At 34.0% G+C, this 18,546-nt stretch overlaps 1 protein-coding gene across 3 annotated transcripts in view; it reads left to right on the top strand.

The window, feature by feature from the left end:
- The window catches only part of lrrc7 (leucine rich repeat containing 7), a 138,738-nt gene that overhangs the window by 52,312 nt on the left and 67,880 nt on the right, over positions 1 to 18,546 (top strand). For 2 of the 3 annotated variants that reach the window (XM_058779931.1, XM_058779930.1), the window contains exon 2: positions 4,011 to 4,284. The gene's annotated coding sequence lies outside the window, so the exon portion shown is untranslated. Of the gene's footprint in view, positions 1 to 1,434; positions 1,455 to 4,010; positions 4,285 to 18,546 lie in introns of those variants that run through there. The other variant, XM_058779932.1, reaches the window with a different exon arrangement.

Genomic DNA, 18,546 nt, shown 5'->3' with positions numbered 1-18,546 from the left:
ATCAGAATGCTCCCGTGTGCCGTGGGAATCCGTAAGCATGAGGTCATTGGCTTCACTTCCTGCTGAGCAGATCTGGACCTCAGGTGTCGGAAGCTAGTTGGCATTTAGCAAACGACACCAAGTGTACACCTGGAACTGTGATTTTTGTTATGATGACCATGTGATTGCCATTCCTGTTCAGTGAATTCCCATTCCGTCATTTAATTATTTATTTTGCCATTGAGTTCTAAAGGAATAGTTCACTTAAAAATTTAAATTCAGTATTCAAGGATGCAAAATGGCAGCTTGGTAGGTTTTTAGTGTCGTATTAGTGTCTTTTTTGTCCTTTATTATTTTTACTTTTCTGTTTGAAATGGACTGTTGATGCTTGAAGTCTCATTTTAGAAATGCTAGTTTATTATATGCTGTTTTGTTGTATATGTGTAATTGTATAGCTGAGATTCTTCATTTTTTCTCCAAACCAAATAAAATAAAATAATGAAATTCAATTATATTAAATGATTTACCCACTCTCATGTTATTAATTACCTGTATGTTAAGATTCTTCATTGCACTCTTTACCATACAGATGGTTAAATTGCACAGACTTGACAAAAAAAGAAAAGAAAAATAACCATAAAAGTCATCCGAGTGACTCATGCACTATATTTCAAGCCTTTTGAAGCCTTAAGTCATGATACATATTGATATTTTTCCCCTCCACTGAGCTGTTAACTCAAGAAGTGTTGCAACTGAATCATAGAGTCTCGAGAACCAGATAAGTGAATGAATAACTGTTTTGAGCTGGATCAGGTTCACAAATCATACTGAATGATTCGTTCACTACTCCTTCAACTCAATTGAATCTCTCATGCATCAAGTTCAACTCTCAGACACAGTTCAAATTGTCAGAACAGTTAAAGCGGTTAAATTGTCAGCTTACTCGAGTAAAGACTATCAGTAAATAATGACTTACATTTGGGTTGTTCATCACATAAGTCTAGCATATGGCTTTAAAACACTTAGAATATAGCGCAAGAGTCATATGGACCACTTTTATGGTACTTTTTTGGTCTTTTGGAAAACATGCAAAGAAAAAATATTTTTTTTGTTTGTTTTTGTTTTGTCTCAAATAAGAAACAGGAACCTCATGAGGGTGAGTAAATAATAACTTTTCATTTTTGGGTGAACTATTCCTTTAAATGATAAGTCAAATAATGCTACAATCATTCTACGACAGTACTACATGCTTCTAAATTTAACATCCACTCACTTTTTTCCCACCAAACATAAATAGTAGGCGCTTTTGTGTTTTGTTTGTATTTTTGAGGGCATCTTTATAAATAGTTGCACCACCATGGCAGGGTGTTGCTGGCATCACTCACGTAATCCCCTTTATCTTTGTGCTGAGGTTGGCAACGATTTTCCGCAACTCCATCTCGAATGCCTGTGAGTCATGCTCCCTCATTCTGAAGGTATGTTTAGCTCCATTGACTATAGTTTATATTGAGAAATGCTCAAGCCTTCATTTCCTGTTATATCCATAGTTGTTTTCTAGCTGTGCTCCCAGGGACCCAAGGCACATGGCTGGAGGAATGATATTCTAGAGTTGTAGAGGGATTTTGTGATGTCCCTGAGTTGTGAAATTTGACTAGTGATAAAAATTACATGTACTTCAAAAAGAACACGAAGCGTTGAGGAGCATTGAGATCGGTTTGTTCTCTGGCACCCAGTGAGTCATATCTGTTTAACACAACACCCCCTCTGCTTTCTGCTTCATGATTGTATGGACAGTTTGATTGGCTGCAGTTGAAATCATGTGTATTGAAGAGGCATAAATGCATTGTAAAATTCATACAAGCACACATTGTGAAATACAGTTATATTTGTGATTCCAAACTAAATGCACATGTACCCTAAATTCCAGGGAACTGGGAACAATTTTGTTTATGATTAAACTTGTAAGAAAATATAATTTAATTTAATTAAGGATATAAGTAGATTATTATGACTTATATTAATATAGGACTGTGAAAGATCTAACTGTGGTTAACCTCTTTTTTGATGTTCTTTTTTAGGAAAGAAAAAAATGTGTGAAATATCTGCATGTTTTTAAAAAAAAAATTGCATAAACATGCATAGCAAAATATACACTATTGTTCAAAAGTTTCTAGTCAGAAAGAAATTTAATATTTTCATTAATCAATGATGCATTAAACTGATTTTAAACTGCCGTGACAAGAATAAATGACATTTTAAAATATATTCAAATAGTTATTTTAACAGTTATTTTAAATTGTAATAATATTTCACAATATTACAGTTTTCACTGTGTTTTTGACCAAATAAATGCAGCCTTTTGAAAGGTAGCATTGTATGCTGCTTGATTTTTTTTTGTGTGTGTGTGTGTGTGTGTGACTTTAATAATATAAGTGTTAAAGCTTAATTATATGCATTATTTTTTTTCCTGAAAAGGAACACATTTCTGGTTTGGTGTCATTGAATGGGCTGGTAGGCGTATGTAGAGTTTGTAAAACAAGTTTTATTACATTTTTAAGATGCAATAAAATGTCATGGGAAAAACTGATTATATGAACTGAATATGTATATTTTGTTTGTATCAAAAACTCAAAAGTCAGATTTATTGTTATATTCAATAAATTCAGGAAACAGCAGTGCGAACATATAACACATTCAGCAAGTAATACAGTAAATTACAGACAATAAATAAGTACAATAAATATAACAGGTGTTAGAAGAAGAAGAAAAAGCACTGTTCCACGCGTGTACCCACTCTCTTTTTATAGTGTTAGTGTTAGTATCTTTTTTGTAAGCTCCGGATATTAAATGTTTTAGGTGCACTCACTCATGCAGTTCCTTAGATGTGATTTACTGCTCATCATCTTGTATCTCTGAGAGCAGTCTTGCCCTGCAGCCATAAATCTGTTTACTTTAATAGTGAGCTGTTTTCACTTGCTGATCTTAAAAGCTGTGCTGTTTGCCACCAAAAGTATGTTTGCAGCAGTGCTAAATCACATGGAAATGATACTGTGATTTATCTCCTAAACGTATTTAGAAAATAAATGGGCAGGGATAGATCTTGGATCTTGACCCTTATTTTCCTCACACCCAGCACCTTTCAGGTCAACATGACTTCAAAATGGAATCTGGTTTGCAATCTTAAAGGGATAGTTCACCCCAAAATGAAAATTCTGTCATCATTTATTTGCCTTCAATTGTTTCTTTATGAGTTTCTCTTCTCTGCTGAGCATAAAAGAAGATATTTTAAACCAAACAGTTGATTAACCCCATTGACTTCTATAGTATAGAAAGAAAAAAAAGAAAAAAAATACTCAATTGCTACTGTTTGGTTAACAACATTCTTTAAAATATCTTCTTTTGCATTCAGCAGAAGAAAGAAATTTATGCAGGTTTGGAACAACTTGAGGGTGAGTCATTTTTTTGGGTGAACTATCCCTTTAATATAGATTTTTCAGTCATATCGTGCACACTTCATCAGCTTTCATGATGTTTAATCAGAAATAAATAAACTGCTCCACTCTAAAATGACTTCAGAGACTGAAATTGTGACAGTTAACCAAAAATTATTAAAGAACAAATTTTAAATAAAATTAATGTATAAAAAAGCATTAAACCTGACCTTCAGGTTAACCAAGTTCCTATTGGATAAAATGTTTCCCTCTTCAATTTTCCCCCCCCCTTGAATATCCTGTTTCACTTGGAAAAACATTACATTACAAATGTAAAATGGGTTACTTTAAACCATAAACTTTAAAAGAGACTTTTAAAAAAGTATTATGCCATAATAATGTACAAGTTATACAGAATATGTATTTATTAGGAGTGTTTTCTACTTGCAGCGTAAATGTAATATGCTGCGATGACTTTGTTTCTTTTGACAGAAAGGGTATAAGAAGACAAAATGGCACTTATTTCTTGCCTGACTGCATGTAAAGTTAGAAATGATTTGCTAAGAAGAATAACAATGCCTTCTTTTTTCTGTTTTGCAGTTGTATCTGGAATACAAGAGGCAGCCTTTCGGTCAGTGCATCAGCACTGAGAGTGTAGCATGGGCAATATAACAGGATATGCCATCAGAGTCTAGTGGCTGGCAGGATTTGGACAGGAGGCTGAAGATGAGGAAAACATGAGTGTTTGCACACAAATGAACTGGGTGGCTGTCTATTCCCACCAGTGATAATCTACACAAGTCCTGCCTGCTCTGGGAGTCTCTGCAGAGAGTGGCCAATACAATCTACAAAAGGTCATTACATTTCTACTTCGGTAAGTGTGAAAAACGGCAGAATAAAAAAGCAATATATTGATAAAGACCCCGCTGGTGCTGTCTGTCTGTGATTTTTCTTTCATAAATGTAATGTTTTTTGTTCTGTTTCAAATCAGTGTTTGGGTTTGTATGCTTGAAGAAGAATATGAATGAGGTTTGATGGAAATAGTACATTAAAAGTGCTGTGGTAGAGCTGGCCTCTGTTCTGTGCCTGTTACTGTTGCCCTTCCTGTACAAGTTATGTCTTCTGTCATGACAATCCAAATGGCTCCATAATTTCCTGTGGTCATAGAGGTCTATTGAAAGGTTGAGTGGACTTTTGTAATGGGTTCACTGAGCTTTATTGCAGTCTGGATGGGAGACAAATAATGCCATCATTTAACTTCTGGCCTTGCCCTGCGATCGAGATTAGGAACAGCTGGACACAATTGGAAACAACAGTTTCGATTTGGGGGCTAGTATAGACTATTGAGTTTTGTAGCTGAGCTCCACTGAATACAACAGATGGTTAGTCTGGAAAATTCCAGATTTTTTACATTTATTTGTTTTGTTAAAGCTGCTCTTATTGAAAAAGCGGTGCAATTTTGTAGTAGAGATTAGCATTACATTTGACTGTTTCAACATTGTTAATTCATAATAAATATTGCACTTTGGAAACAAGAGCAGTGTCAAACCGATCAATTTATATATTGTTGCTAATGTAGTTTGTAAAGGTAAAAACAGTGTGAAGTTTGTTATGAACAGGCATCTTATTTACGTTAAAATTCTGTTCAATATCAATGAGCCGATAATTCTTTTTAGGCTGATAATTTAACTATATCAAATATAAAATATTAGAAAATAATAAACATATATAATAATAATAATAATAAAATATATAATATATACAAAATAATTATTTTTTTCTATACTAAAAATTAATAACTTGCTCCACTCTAAAATGATTTCAGAGACACCAGGACACACTGCTATCCGTTAATGTTTAGCGATATCAGATGTCATTCTGAAATTGTAATTTTTAACAGTAAATTACTGCCAATCAGTGTTAATGTAGAAAACATTATGACAATAATAGCAAATAACAATAACAACAAATAATCAGTTAAACTGTCAGTTAAAAAATTTAGATAAAAACATTATCATTGCGATCATTATATCAAGATGCTTTTGGGGGTAAACTTGACTTTAAGGTCAATCAATTCCTGATGGTTAAAGTATTCTACTTTGTCCAATAACTTACAAATGGCTAATATTCTTTAATAACGGATTAGTATTCTTTAATAAAAATATGTTGTATCATACAATTATATAAAAATATATATATTAAAAAAATCTAAATTAAATACTGAAAATGAATATAAACTATTTGAAATGCTGCAAGTGAATTTAGGCATCACAACTTTATAATGTATAGTAAAAATGAATACGCATTTAAGGTTTGCTAAGGATTATATTTAACAGTGTTATTCAATTATTAGTTTTTTGATTATTAACTTGAAATGAGCTGTAAATGTTGGCAAAGTCATCTAAATGTAAAAATAGGTGAAATAATAATATATAATAAAATATCCATTGTCAGCTAAAAATATAAACCTGATATTGTACCATTAATTTGTGTATCACTAATCCTTTGGCATTCCCATTCATTTGGGCCATTCTGTCCATCAAACCCTGACTGCTTGGTAAAAATTCCTATGTATTTTTATGGGTGAGTCTCAGTCTACTCATATGGACCAAATTGGGTCTGAGTGATCTACACGAGTAAGTGTCGCTGTGAGAGGCCTAATGAATGGCTTCAGGAACACTTCTCGCTCTCAGCTATTCAGCCAGGTGTTCTCATTAGCACCTTCTCTTCTGTTGGCTTTGGTGAAGAGAAGAGAGTTGTCAGGTTAGAATTAAATCATTCTGAATTCATCATGCTTTAATTTTTGACACACATTCTCCTAAATCCTTCTGAGACTATACTCTTAATGTTTTGTTGAGTCATGTACGCTCTGACAGACTATTCATTTTGCACTGAGTGCATTTACATGCACGATCATACACCAATTATGCCTAAGATTACAGTCTAAAATGCTTTTTTTTTCACCGACTTTGCTCTGCTTATAATCACCATCATCCTGTCTTTTTTTTTTCAGAGTGTGCATGTTTTGTGCATATGTGCATTTAAGTTGCTACATGTTGCCAATGTGATATTTGGGACAAGTGCAAATTTGTATTCATTTCTTTCTCAGAATGCTGTAATTGGTTGAACAACAAGTGTCCAGGCATATAAGAATATGCTTATCAAACCTTTAATTCACTGACAGAACCCTGTTGGATCCCTTATTGTCCAGGGCAACTGGTTTAATTTCTAATTATTAATGTGAACTAGAATATCATCCATCTGAGCAAGTTTTATTTGTTTTTATTTTAGATGCTGACTGTTTATCAGAAGGGTAGAAGGTTTATCTCTACCAGATGGGGATTTCCTGGCTCTTGTCCTGTTGGCCATTGTACTGATGGGAAACTACATTGTAGAAGATCCGGGGTGTAGATTAATGGCGGGGTAACAACTAGAGGGAACAACTCTCTGGAGATCGAAATCTTAAGAAAATGTAATGCAATCGGTCAAACTCCCACCCACTCTGAATCTTCATTATAATCCAGTGGAATTTCACACAGGAGGTTAGGAGCTGTGTCACTATTAGCTGCGCAATCAGCCTATGGTAGTTACATCTTGCGTTAATAGTGAAGCTGAAATGAATGTGATCTACTCCACGTAGTATTTTGGCACAAATTCATTTGGCATTTGGTAGAAGCTGGCCAAATTTGGTAGATGCCAACATAGACTCTCTCTCAGTCTCATCATTAAAAAAAAACATTTATTATTTAACCTACATTACTTAAGGTTTTCTGGTTTACCCCATTCTGCAGTGTGTTTTATATAGTGAACTATTGGCTGCTGAAAACATAAAACCAACAATATTCAAGAGAGATTCAGAAACCTATTGTATTTTTTCCCCTGTTCAGCCTAATTCATATTGTTCAATCTATATAGTGTTGTGCCTCTTATACTCAAAAATTCTGAAATCTTTCTGAAAATGTGTTTACTCTCAGGCCATCCAAGATGTAGATTAGTTTGTTTCTTCATCGCATCAATTAGCGTCTTGTGAAGTGAAAAATTGACTGTTTTGTAATAAACTAATCCATCAAGATGTATTTAACTTCAAATTGTTGCTTCCGGCAAGCACCATTTATAAGCTAACAAAGTCCAAAAAAAGTTCTGAACCAATATGCAAATATGTTGGTGGATTTTGATGATAACAACAAGGCATGGACTTTTTCATTTGAGGAATTGTTATTATGGATTATGGTATTTTGGCCAAAAGCAATGGTTTAAAGTTAAAATGTCTTAGTGGATTCGTTTCCTACACACACAAAGCTTTTTATTTCACAAGATATTAACTGATGGACTGGAGTCGTGTGGATTACTTGTGGATCATATTGATTTTTTTATCAGCTGTTTGGACTCTCATTCTGACGGCACCCATTCACTGCAGAGGATCTGTTGGTGAACAATAATGTAAATAATTTCTCCAAATCTGTTTTGCTGAAGAAACAAACTCTACATCTTAAATGGTCTGAGGGTGAGTACATTTCAGCAAATTTCCATTTCAGGGTGAAACGAAATGCTCCTTTAACAGATTTCAGTATTTGATTTTGATAACATTTTTGTTTAGCTGGTCATTTTGGACCAGCAACAAACCAGTTAGCTTCAAATTTCAGAAAGAAAGCCTTATGCAGTATTGAGTCTTCAACAGAAATTCCAAGATATATCATGCAGCTGTTACAAAGGTTCCTTTTCTGCAGCCAATTTAGAAATAACAGTTGTCTAGTTAAATCGTTTGAGGTCGGCATGTACTGTTCTTGTAGGGGAGATCAGGGAGTGTTGTAACACATTTTAGTTTCAGTGTCAGTAGTTCATAGGCTTTTTGTGCTATGGGTCTCAAACTTTGATATAATTTTCTTTGTAAAAGTCTTTTAAAAAAATGTCTTTGTAATAATATTAATAATGTGATTATAATAGCCATGATACCTCAATTTTCGTTGTTGTATTTTTGGGTGACACTTTAGTATAGGGAGCAATTCTCACTATTAACTAGTTGCTTATTAGCATGCCTATTATTAACATATTGGCTGTTTATTATTAGTGCTCATAAAGCACATATTCTGCATGACCATATTCCACATCCCTAATCCTACCCAATACCTAAACTTAACAACTACCTTACTAACTATTAATAAGCAGCAAATTAGGAGTTTGAGACAAAAGTCATAGTTAATAGTTTGCCAATAGCGAAAATAAAGTGTGACCTATTTATGTTATAATTTTTACACAAAATTTACACTTGTACGGTCACCTGTGGTGGTCAGGATCATCCTGTGTAGCTCTTTTCTAATTGGTTATACTGATGTTACACTAAACTTATGATGTTACAACACTCTGCTACAGTTATAGACAATATATTAAGATCTCAGTTTTGGAATGAGAAAATATCAGAAATTATATTGTTAATAAAACAATCTGTTTCACTGCATGAATAGTGCAGACAGAGCTGTGGCTAAATGTGCTTTAGCTTTTATTTTTAGACTCCTTATGTGTGGGCCTAATTCCATTGCCTGGAGTATTGCAGTGTGCCACGTATCAAATTATGCAATTATAATGATTCTATATACTTATTTTATACACTACTTATGAGAATGACAGCACCCTGCAAGCAATTAGCCTACAGCTCATGTGGAATTTGTTACAGACATGTTTCAACAACAGATTTCAGACTGTCACATTTTGAAGAACTTCAAGAATAGTTAAAGTACATTTCCTCATAAATAAATGCCAATTTTGATGGCGTATATCAGTTATCAAAAAGACAATTTGATTTAGATGTCATGAAATAATCAACCTGTAGCAAGCAAATAAAGTTGGGTGAGTGTGATTGAATTTTACACTATCTCAGTATATTTTCAGTGATTTGCCAATTAAAACCAGAATCATATTTGTTTTGTATGCATGAGCTTTTTCTATTTGCCCCCAGTTTATTTATACACTCCAAAAACGCATTAAAAAGCCAGAATAATTATGTAAAATACAGCAAAAAGGTAAACATATGTGACCCTGGACCACAAAACCAGTCTTGAGTCGCTGGGGTATATTTGTAGCAATAGCCAAAAATACATTGTATGGGTCAAAATGATAGATTTTTCTTTTATGCCACAAATCATTAGGACATTAAGTAAAGATCATGTTCCATGAAGATATTTTGTCAATTTCCTACTGTAAATATATCAAAACTTAATTTTTGATTAATATGCATTGCTAAGAACTTCATTTAGACAACTTTAAAGGTGATTTTCTCAATATTTGGATTTTTTTTGCACCCTCAGATTCCAGATTTTCAAATAGTTGTATCTCGGCAAAATATTGTCCTATCCTAACAAATTTTTCATTATTATTTATTTATTCAGCTTTCAGATGATGTATAAATCTCAATTTTGAAAAATTTACACTTATGACTGGTTTTGTGGTCCAGGGTCACATGTTGTTACTAAACAACCTGTAAATTTTACTGTTCAGAACTGTAATTTGCAAAAATAATATACCATATTGACCCGAAAATAAGACAACCCTGATTATAAGACGACCCACCTTTTTCCAGATGTACCTTTTGGAAAAAGGCTTTTTGAAAACCAAATTTTGTTGTTGTTTTTTCTCTCTCTGTAAAACACATATTTTCCTATTTTAATTTTTGTTTTGAAAGTATGGTAAATACTGGTCAAATGTACCAACAATGACATTGAAAAATATACACTTTTTGATATACCATAAAAATAACAGGTAGCCCATCTGAATTATATAACATTTAGACTATCTATCTCATAGTAGCCTACCAAAATTTTATTAACGGTAGAAGTGAAATCTTTCTTTAGTCTTCAAATCTGGGTACCGTCTTATGTTTTAAAATGACTTACAGAGGAAGTTTGGTCCCATCAGGCTAACATGACAGTCACGACTCGTGCCGCTGTAAGCTTTTCTTTTTCTTTTGTTTTCACTCGCGATCTTTACAACACACATTATATTACATATTTCATGGCACACTTGTTTTATGCGTTTTCGGCGCCACCTATTGTTGTTGTTGTATTATTGACATGTCAAAGTCTAGACCCTGAATATAAGACGACCGCGTTTTTTTCAGATGTATTTCCAAGAAAAAACATTGTCTTATATTCGGGTGAATACGGTAATAAAATAGCAAACTATAAAATAAAATAATAAAATCAATAAATAAAAATATATTTTTAAAATGTAAAAATGTTTGAAAATTTTAATAAAACATTTTAAAATTAAATTTTTACATTAATAGAACATTTTAAACCGTAAATCCAACAGTCATGTTTTGTAATTTTAACGTATAATGACAGCCATAATTATAATAACTTGAAGTTAACCAATTTCCAAGCATTTTTACTTTTAATGTCTTTTAATGTTACAATTACAATTTTTAATTTTTAAAGTGTACTGTCTAGTTCATGATTGCGGTTAGAAACTGTTGTTTCATTTGAAAACTGCTTTACAACATACGTTATGTTTGACCGTGTCTGCCGAACACTTTGACTGAAATATTCGCTTGAGGACCATGACTTTGAACAACAAATTTCAATCGAGGAGAGCGAAAACTTGATTCTATATTGAAAGAAAACGTCGTTCCGCTTTCACTCTGAGGTCAACCTAATTACGTTCATTCATATTTCCAAAATGACTGGCTTGGGGGCTGGCAAAGATGAAGATGCCGTTGAGTCATGCTAATAGATCAGACGAACAGATCTCCCTCCGTGGTCTTATGTAGATCAGTGGGACTTGTTGCCATGGCAACAGCGGCAGATGGAGCATAGCTACACCTCAGCATCAGCGTGGATAGGAGAGAAAGCCTGGAGTCCCTGAAGAGGCAGTGTGGTAGGTGGTGTAACACTAGTTCCTGCAGTTGGCCCCCCTTCTTCCTCTCAGACACCCACTCTCAAGACTTACCAGTCTCTGTGTCCGTTACTTCTTGTGAGTAAGGTCTCATGATCGCTCTTCTGCTGATGAATGACACATTATTCTGATGTTTGCATTTAGATTCAAGTCAAAAGAGATTAATAAATAAAGGAAATTCAGTCAGGAAACGTAAAGCTTACATTAACACACGTGCATGTCATGAATGGAACTGCTCGTATATTTGCACTGTATCTCAGCGTAATCTCTATTTGTTGCAGGCATGTATTTTCTTATCATGGTAATTAAAAAAAATTGGAGGGCCGTGCAATGCAATCACAGTAGGGTAATAAAAACAATCTTGGGGCCATGCAATAAAATATTCTGTGCACAACTCAAGCTTTTGAAATGGCATAGATAAAAGAAAATGTGTTTTCAACATTGCATAATTCTCATATCTACGGCTAGATGAGATTTGTATGGTTCAATCCTGTTCTCCTTCATAATGTTTCCATGACATTCCACTTGGATTGTCTCCATGACATCCCACAATGTTTCCATGGCACCATGAATACCTAAACCTGTCTGCCAGGTTCAGATATGTAAACCAGATTCATAAATAATTATGAAGTGCACAAGATAAAATCATTCAATGTACTTCAGCACTTTTTTTTTTTCAGCTACTTGCTTTTTTGCTATAAAGTCACACTCTGGGTTTCCATCCAAAAATTGGAATATCGCCTAAAACATTAGCAAATAAGCACCATTTCCATCCAATGAGTTCAAGAGAACAAAATCATCACTTCCTGATGAACTGGCACTAAATATCACTATGAAAAGTAGGAAAACCAACCAAAAACCTTTTTGCAATTTAAGGTTTTTCCACCATGGGTTAAAAAAAGGTAATTGATGACTTTTTTCCCCTCAGAAATCTGAGCTATATATCGCAATTCTGTTTTTGTTTACCTCGACAAAATAAAATTTTATTAACATTTCACAGAACATCTCACAATTCTGACTTTTTTCTTAGAACTGCCGGTTAAAAATATAAAGTCAAAATTGTGAGAATTAAACAAAAATACATTTTTTAATCCTGTGGCAGAAACAAACTTCCATACAAAAAGTGCTCACTGTTCAAGAGTCACTAAAATCACAGTTTTTATCTCGGCAAAAGTCTCTCTGTGTTTGATTGTCTCTTCTTCCGCGTGATTATGTGAGAGTTAATTGAGAGTTTTCTCATCATCAGCACTCCTGGCTGAGGTTTCACACTTCCCTCTCTCTTGCTGAGGCTGGCACAATCTCAGGTCTGCTGGTGAGGCCTGTGGCTCACTTGTCGTCAAACCTTCATTATACCAGCATGGCAGCACATATCCAGTCTGTCACAGCGAAGCGATCCCCTGTGCTTATCTGAGTGGATATAACATCAAGTTGAGGATGTCAGGAACTGAACAGCATTGCTTTCATTGTGTGTTTATATGAGATAATAAATAGTTAAAAATAATTGCATTTCATTTAGTCAACTGGCATCTCTGTAGGTTTTTACATTTTACAGAAAGAAGGATCAGCTGAATATAAATACATTTCGAAGCTCGTTCATTATTTATATTCAAACTTAAGAATTTGAAAGAGATTTTACCAACAAAGGACCCCTCTGTAGCGGAAAAGATAAAGCTCCCATGACACTCCATGTTCTGTTGAATATGGCTTGAGAGCTGATCCAAAGAAATATCTTAAATGATTTATTGCATCGTGGTGCAACACGGCAATGGTCTAGATACTCTCTGTTGCAGAGAAAAGGATGTTTGCTTATCATAACACTAAGCATATTACTATTTCATGACACCAAATGTGCTGTGCTGAGTGTAGGGGCAGCGAGTCAACACCTGACGTATGATTGTGACGTATAAATGCAAACACTCTAAGAAAAGTCTGTAAAAAATATGGCCTAATGTGCTGCATTAATATGAAGGAATTTTTCGTATTGTTTTTTCACAGGTGTTTTACCTGTATTTTGAATTAGACATTATATTGTGTTTTAGGGTTAAAGGAAATGTCTGTAAACGTGACATACTGTATGTGACCCTGGACCACAAAACCAGTCTTAAGTCGCTGGGGTATATTTGTAGCAACAGCCAAAAATACAATGTATGGGTCAAAATGATCAATTTTTCTTTTATGCCAAAAATCATTAGGATATTAAGTAAAGATCATGTTCCATGAAGATGTTTTGTAAATTTCTTACCGTAAATGTATCAAAACTTAATTTTTGATTAGTAATATGCATTGCTAAGAACTTCATTTGGACAATTTTAAAGGCGATTTTCTCAATATTTGGATTTTTTTGCACCCTCAGATTCCAGATTTTCAAATAGGAATTCAATTCCTATCATAACAAACCATACATCAATGGAAAGCTTATTTATTCAGCTTTCAGATGATGTATAAATCTTAATTTCGAAAGATTGGCACTTAAGACTGGTTTTGTGGTCCAGGGTCACATATAATGTCCTGGCAGAAACTTTCCAGTACTGATTTTTTCCAGGCTTGTGATGTTTTTGCCTTCTGAAAAGGGACATTTTGTATAAAATATCTGATTAACATTAGATGATTTCCCTGCTAAGTGATTATTAGCAGATGTGTCATGGCCATTCAAACAGATTTTTGAGCTATATGGATTTTAAATTTTTAATAAAGTATATTTTTTTGTCATTTTGTCACAAGAAGTGTTTGTCTAAAATGCAGTGGTAGAACTTTGGTAAAGCTTCTTATGTGGGTGACTTTTAACTTTCATGATAAGGGTGTATTTTTTCAGTAGATTTAATCTATAAAAATGGGTTTTTCATTTAGTTTTAAAATATATTTTTAGCAAATATGCCTTGTAAAATGTATGATTTTTTAAAATATTGAATTATATATAAAAAAAAAGTAAAGCTAATGTATGCAAAGTAAATGCTGCTTATGCTGCTTAAATAATGCTTTGTGCTACAATTCTGTGACTTGAATCATTCACTCTGCCCATTTGTAAAAATACTTGAGTTGTTCATGACCGAAACAAGCCTTAATACTCTTTATTAAACGCCTATACAAATCTTCTAAGAGAGTCAAGAAAGAGGGTTGTGACAACTATTCGTTCACAATTTGTAATAAAACATGAATGCAACTCCACTACTGTGTGCAGCCTGAGCCACAGAAGCGCATTATTGTATATATCTTGCTCAAAAGCTTTAAAACATTAACATTATTTAAAAAAATATTTAAAAAAAACTCTTAACAATTTAGTTTTTTCTGGGCACCATAAAAGTACCCTACAATGGGGCCATCCAATTTGAATTTATTATTTAGATATTTCAGAGTGTTCATTATTGCTTTATCCTTGTGCTTTCTTTTTTCGGTAAAATGTTCCATCGTTATTCATGCCTTTCAAAAGGCTTCTGGTACATCCTTAACTCTCATCCAAAAAAATCAGATCAGATGTTTAGTTTGACAGGCAGTGGGCTTGAAAGGCTAATCCTGTTGCCTGACTGGAATGAATTCTGTCTAATAATTAAACAATAACAAAGGAGAAGGGAAGACAGTGACTTGGAGCACCCCAGAGACAGTTCTTGGAATACTTTAAGCATTGATTTGCCAAATAGAATTGCCCTGCCAGGCAGACAAGTGATTAACCAGTCTGCCTCAGACAGCTGAGATTAGCAGAGATATGTGGTGTGCACAAAACATTTGTTTGCATTCATATCCATTTGGCCCCATGCAATAGTCCAATTCAGTTCCGTAAAGGTGAATTATATCGCTGTGTAACTCTTGCTTTGGGCCTCAGGATTCCATGTTATATTCATGCCATCTGTTACACAAGCTGATCTGACACAAATATGCATCTGTTCAACTAGTATGTTAACATTATCCCAGAAACTAGCCCCACCTGAGGGGACAAATCACAACGTTAGCTTCAAAGTGCATCTGTGTCTTGTGTAATATATTAATGTCCCTAAAAAAGAAAATAAATAAAAGAGAAAATAGGCCAAAAAATATGACGATATGATACATGATGATATCTTGCTGGAAAAGAGTTAAATTTACCCGCTCTATATAATGTGTGATATTAGGCAAGTAATCCAGGAGTACAACAATTTTTTACAAAACTAGAAATTAAAATTTTGTCCTAATATACACACACTGGGGGTCGATTTTTAATGTTTTTGAATTTTGTGCTTACCAAGGCCGCATTTATTTGATCAAAAAATTTAAGATAATATTTAAGTATATATTTTAAAATATAATTTACTCCTGTGATGGCAAAGCTCCAGTCTTCAGTGTCTCATGATTCTTCAGAAATGCTGATTCGATGCTCAACATTTCTTATTATTATCAGTGTTGAAAACAGTTGAAGCGTCCAGGTCAGCAGTGGAGAACTGATTCATATTTTTGCGGAAACCGTGATACACATATTTCTATCCATCTGTCATGTTTGATCAGTTTAATGCATCCTTTTTTTAATCTCACTCCAAACTTTTGAATGGTAGTGTATTACAGTTTTCACAAAATGATTTAGCAGCACAATAATGTTTTCAACATTGCTAATAAAAATAAATGTTTCTTGAGTTGATTTCTGAATGATTTCTGAAGGATCATGTGACAATTCACATTTACCATTACAAGAATAAATCACATTTTAAATTGCAATAACATTTCACAATCTTACTATTTTGTGTTTGGTCATACAAATATGTTACACTGAATGTCTACTGTAATTCAGCCATTTTTGGTCAGTAGGTGCCTTTGTCTCTGTGGAAAATGTGCTTAGCTGACAAAAGTTGGCATCCTTTTTTGTCATTGTTTTGCTCTCTTTGAAGGATCTGGACCTAGTTCCTAATCCTGTTGTCCTACACTTCCTCTTCAGGCACTTTATCCATCTCCTCAGCTCTCACCCAGAAAGAATGGAGAGAAGGAGGTTGCTATGGCAACAGAGAGCCCACAGGGAAGCTAAGTACAAATAGTGTTGCAGGGATGAGATTCCTGCTTCAGATGAGGCGCAGAATTGTGCTTCAGAAGCTTTATATAGACAGTATAAATATTATCTTTTTTTAAATTAAATAAGATGTATAGCGTCTCCTGCTTGGCCGTTGATGTATGATGCCATGCTGTCATCAAGCCTAAGTAATGGAACATTAGATAGTGCATGAGTGTATTTTGGAAACTCGGAGTCTGCACATCTACACCTGCATATAGGATAAATTGGCATGTCATCACAATGTATTCTCAGGTGTTGGCAAAAGGATCTATTTTAGGTTACTTTGACGCACCTTTCATCATTAGATGTGCACAGGTCTGCCACACAAATGAGGAATTCTGTTCTGATTTTGTGAATCAAAAATATTGCTTTCAATCAGAAAAATGGACAGAAAAAGATTTTCCTTTAGAAGTTATTAGTATCAATGCCCGTCAGTCAAAAACGTTTTCTTTGCAAAAATAAAGCCGTATTCCTAGGGCAGATAAACAGCAATGCACCCTTGGCACAAAGACAGCAGATCAGTTTGACACTGCTGTTCCTATTGCTGGAATATTGCAAGAGCAAAAGTACAGCCCTGTTTCTAAAGCAGAAATAAAGCATTGCACCTCGAGCAGAACAACATTGCCTCATGGGCAGAAATACAGGACTCTACTGGTGCAGATACAGTATATACCTGTGGACAATTCATAACTAATTTCCATATTTAATAAAGATAAAAGACTGACTAGTAGAAGTTAACATGGTTTGTTCAGCTTTTGGTAACATTTTAGTATTGGGACCAATTCTCACTATTAACTAGTTGCTTATTAGCATACCTATTATTAATATATTGGCTGTTTATTAGTACTTTAAAGCACATATTCTGCATGACCATATTCCACATCCCTAATCCTTCCCAATACCTAAACTTAACAACTACCTTACTAACTATTAATCAGCATATTAAGCAGCAAATTAGTAGTTTATTGAGGCAAAAGTTGTAGTTAATGGTTTGTTAATAACAAGAATTGGAGCTTAAAATAAAGTGTGACCAAGCTTTATGTAAAACTCCACATTGACCTTGATTTCTGTTGGCTTTAACTCTTTCTGTACTTTAAATGTAACATTTCACCTAAGAATGTCATCGTTTATATAATTTTCCCCATGTCATTTCGTTTTGGACACACAAGGACCAATGCCATTTGCTGTCAGTGACATCAGGCTGAGGAATAAGCATAGAAAGCATGAAGAAATTGTGTTTGACTGAGCTGAAACATTTTGGAAAATAAACAAAATAAAGGATCATTTTAGTTTCACACTGGGTGCTGAGTGCATTTCTCCCACCTTCTTTATTTTTCTTTATTTTTTGTTCTGTATTATGATGTTATGTGACAGCAAGGAAAGGTGAAATTGAGTTGTTATAGCTGTAATGTCTGTTCACAAGCAATCTGTTTTATCTGATATTTTTGGAAGGAAATGGTGGGCAATGAAGACAGCCATTTTGGAGTAGCAGTAAAGAGCCTCAGGGGGCCTTTATTTTCGAACAAAAGTATATTCACCTTAGTGAGTGGAAGAGGGAAGTAGTGTCCAGACATACCTGCGGAAAAAAGAAAGTGCTGTAAAAGATACAGTATGTGTTCAGGGAGAGAGGAAATCCATGAGCAATACTCTGTGGTCATCATTAACCTCTACAGTACGCAATATGATATCAACGAGGAAAAAAGTATTTGTGATGTTTTTCCTGCTTAAAATTGGACACTATAACAATATCAATAAACATTTTCATTAATTTTTTATTTATTTATTTATTTATTTATTTTTTAAATGTTTGTTGCCTCAAGGCAACATTGTACCACAACGGAAAAATTTAAACATTTGACATTTTCATGCATAAAAAAATAAATATATTTATTGTTAACATCATTTTCTTTAACCAAATACTTGGACAGGTAGTTTTCTCTAATTTTCAATGTATTGCATATCTCATATTTAATAAAATGCAATTTCATATCCAGCTGTTGCTCTCAAGCAACATTGTACCGTGGATCACAAGTATAACCAAACCATAATATCAATTATCGTATCAAAACATTACAATCAGAGTTGTTTCAAGGTAAAAAATTTAAAATCAGCATAACCTTATCCTTACAAGCATGCACATACACACACAAGCACATGCGTGTAAAATCTCCTTCCTCACTAATGACACCTCCCTGCTTGTGAAAGCTGAGGAAGCAATTCCTCTCAACAGAAAAATCATAA

The sequence above is a fragment of the Onychostoma macrolepis genome, chromosome 06 (assembly GCF_012432095.1).
Source record: "Onychostoma macrolepis isolate SWU-2019 chromosome 06, ASM1243209v1, whole genome shotgun sequence".
In the NCBI taxonomy this organism is placed as follows: Eukaryota; Metazoa; Chordata; class Actinopteri; order Cypriniformes; family Cyprinidae; genus Onychostoma; species Onychostoma macrolepis.
This window is presented reverse-complemented; position numbering and strand designations above follow the sequence as displayed.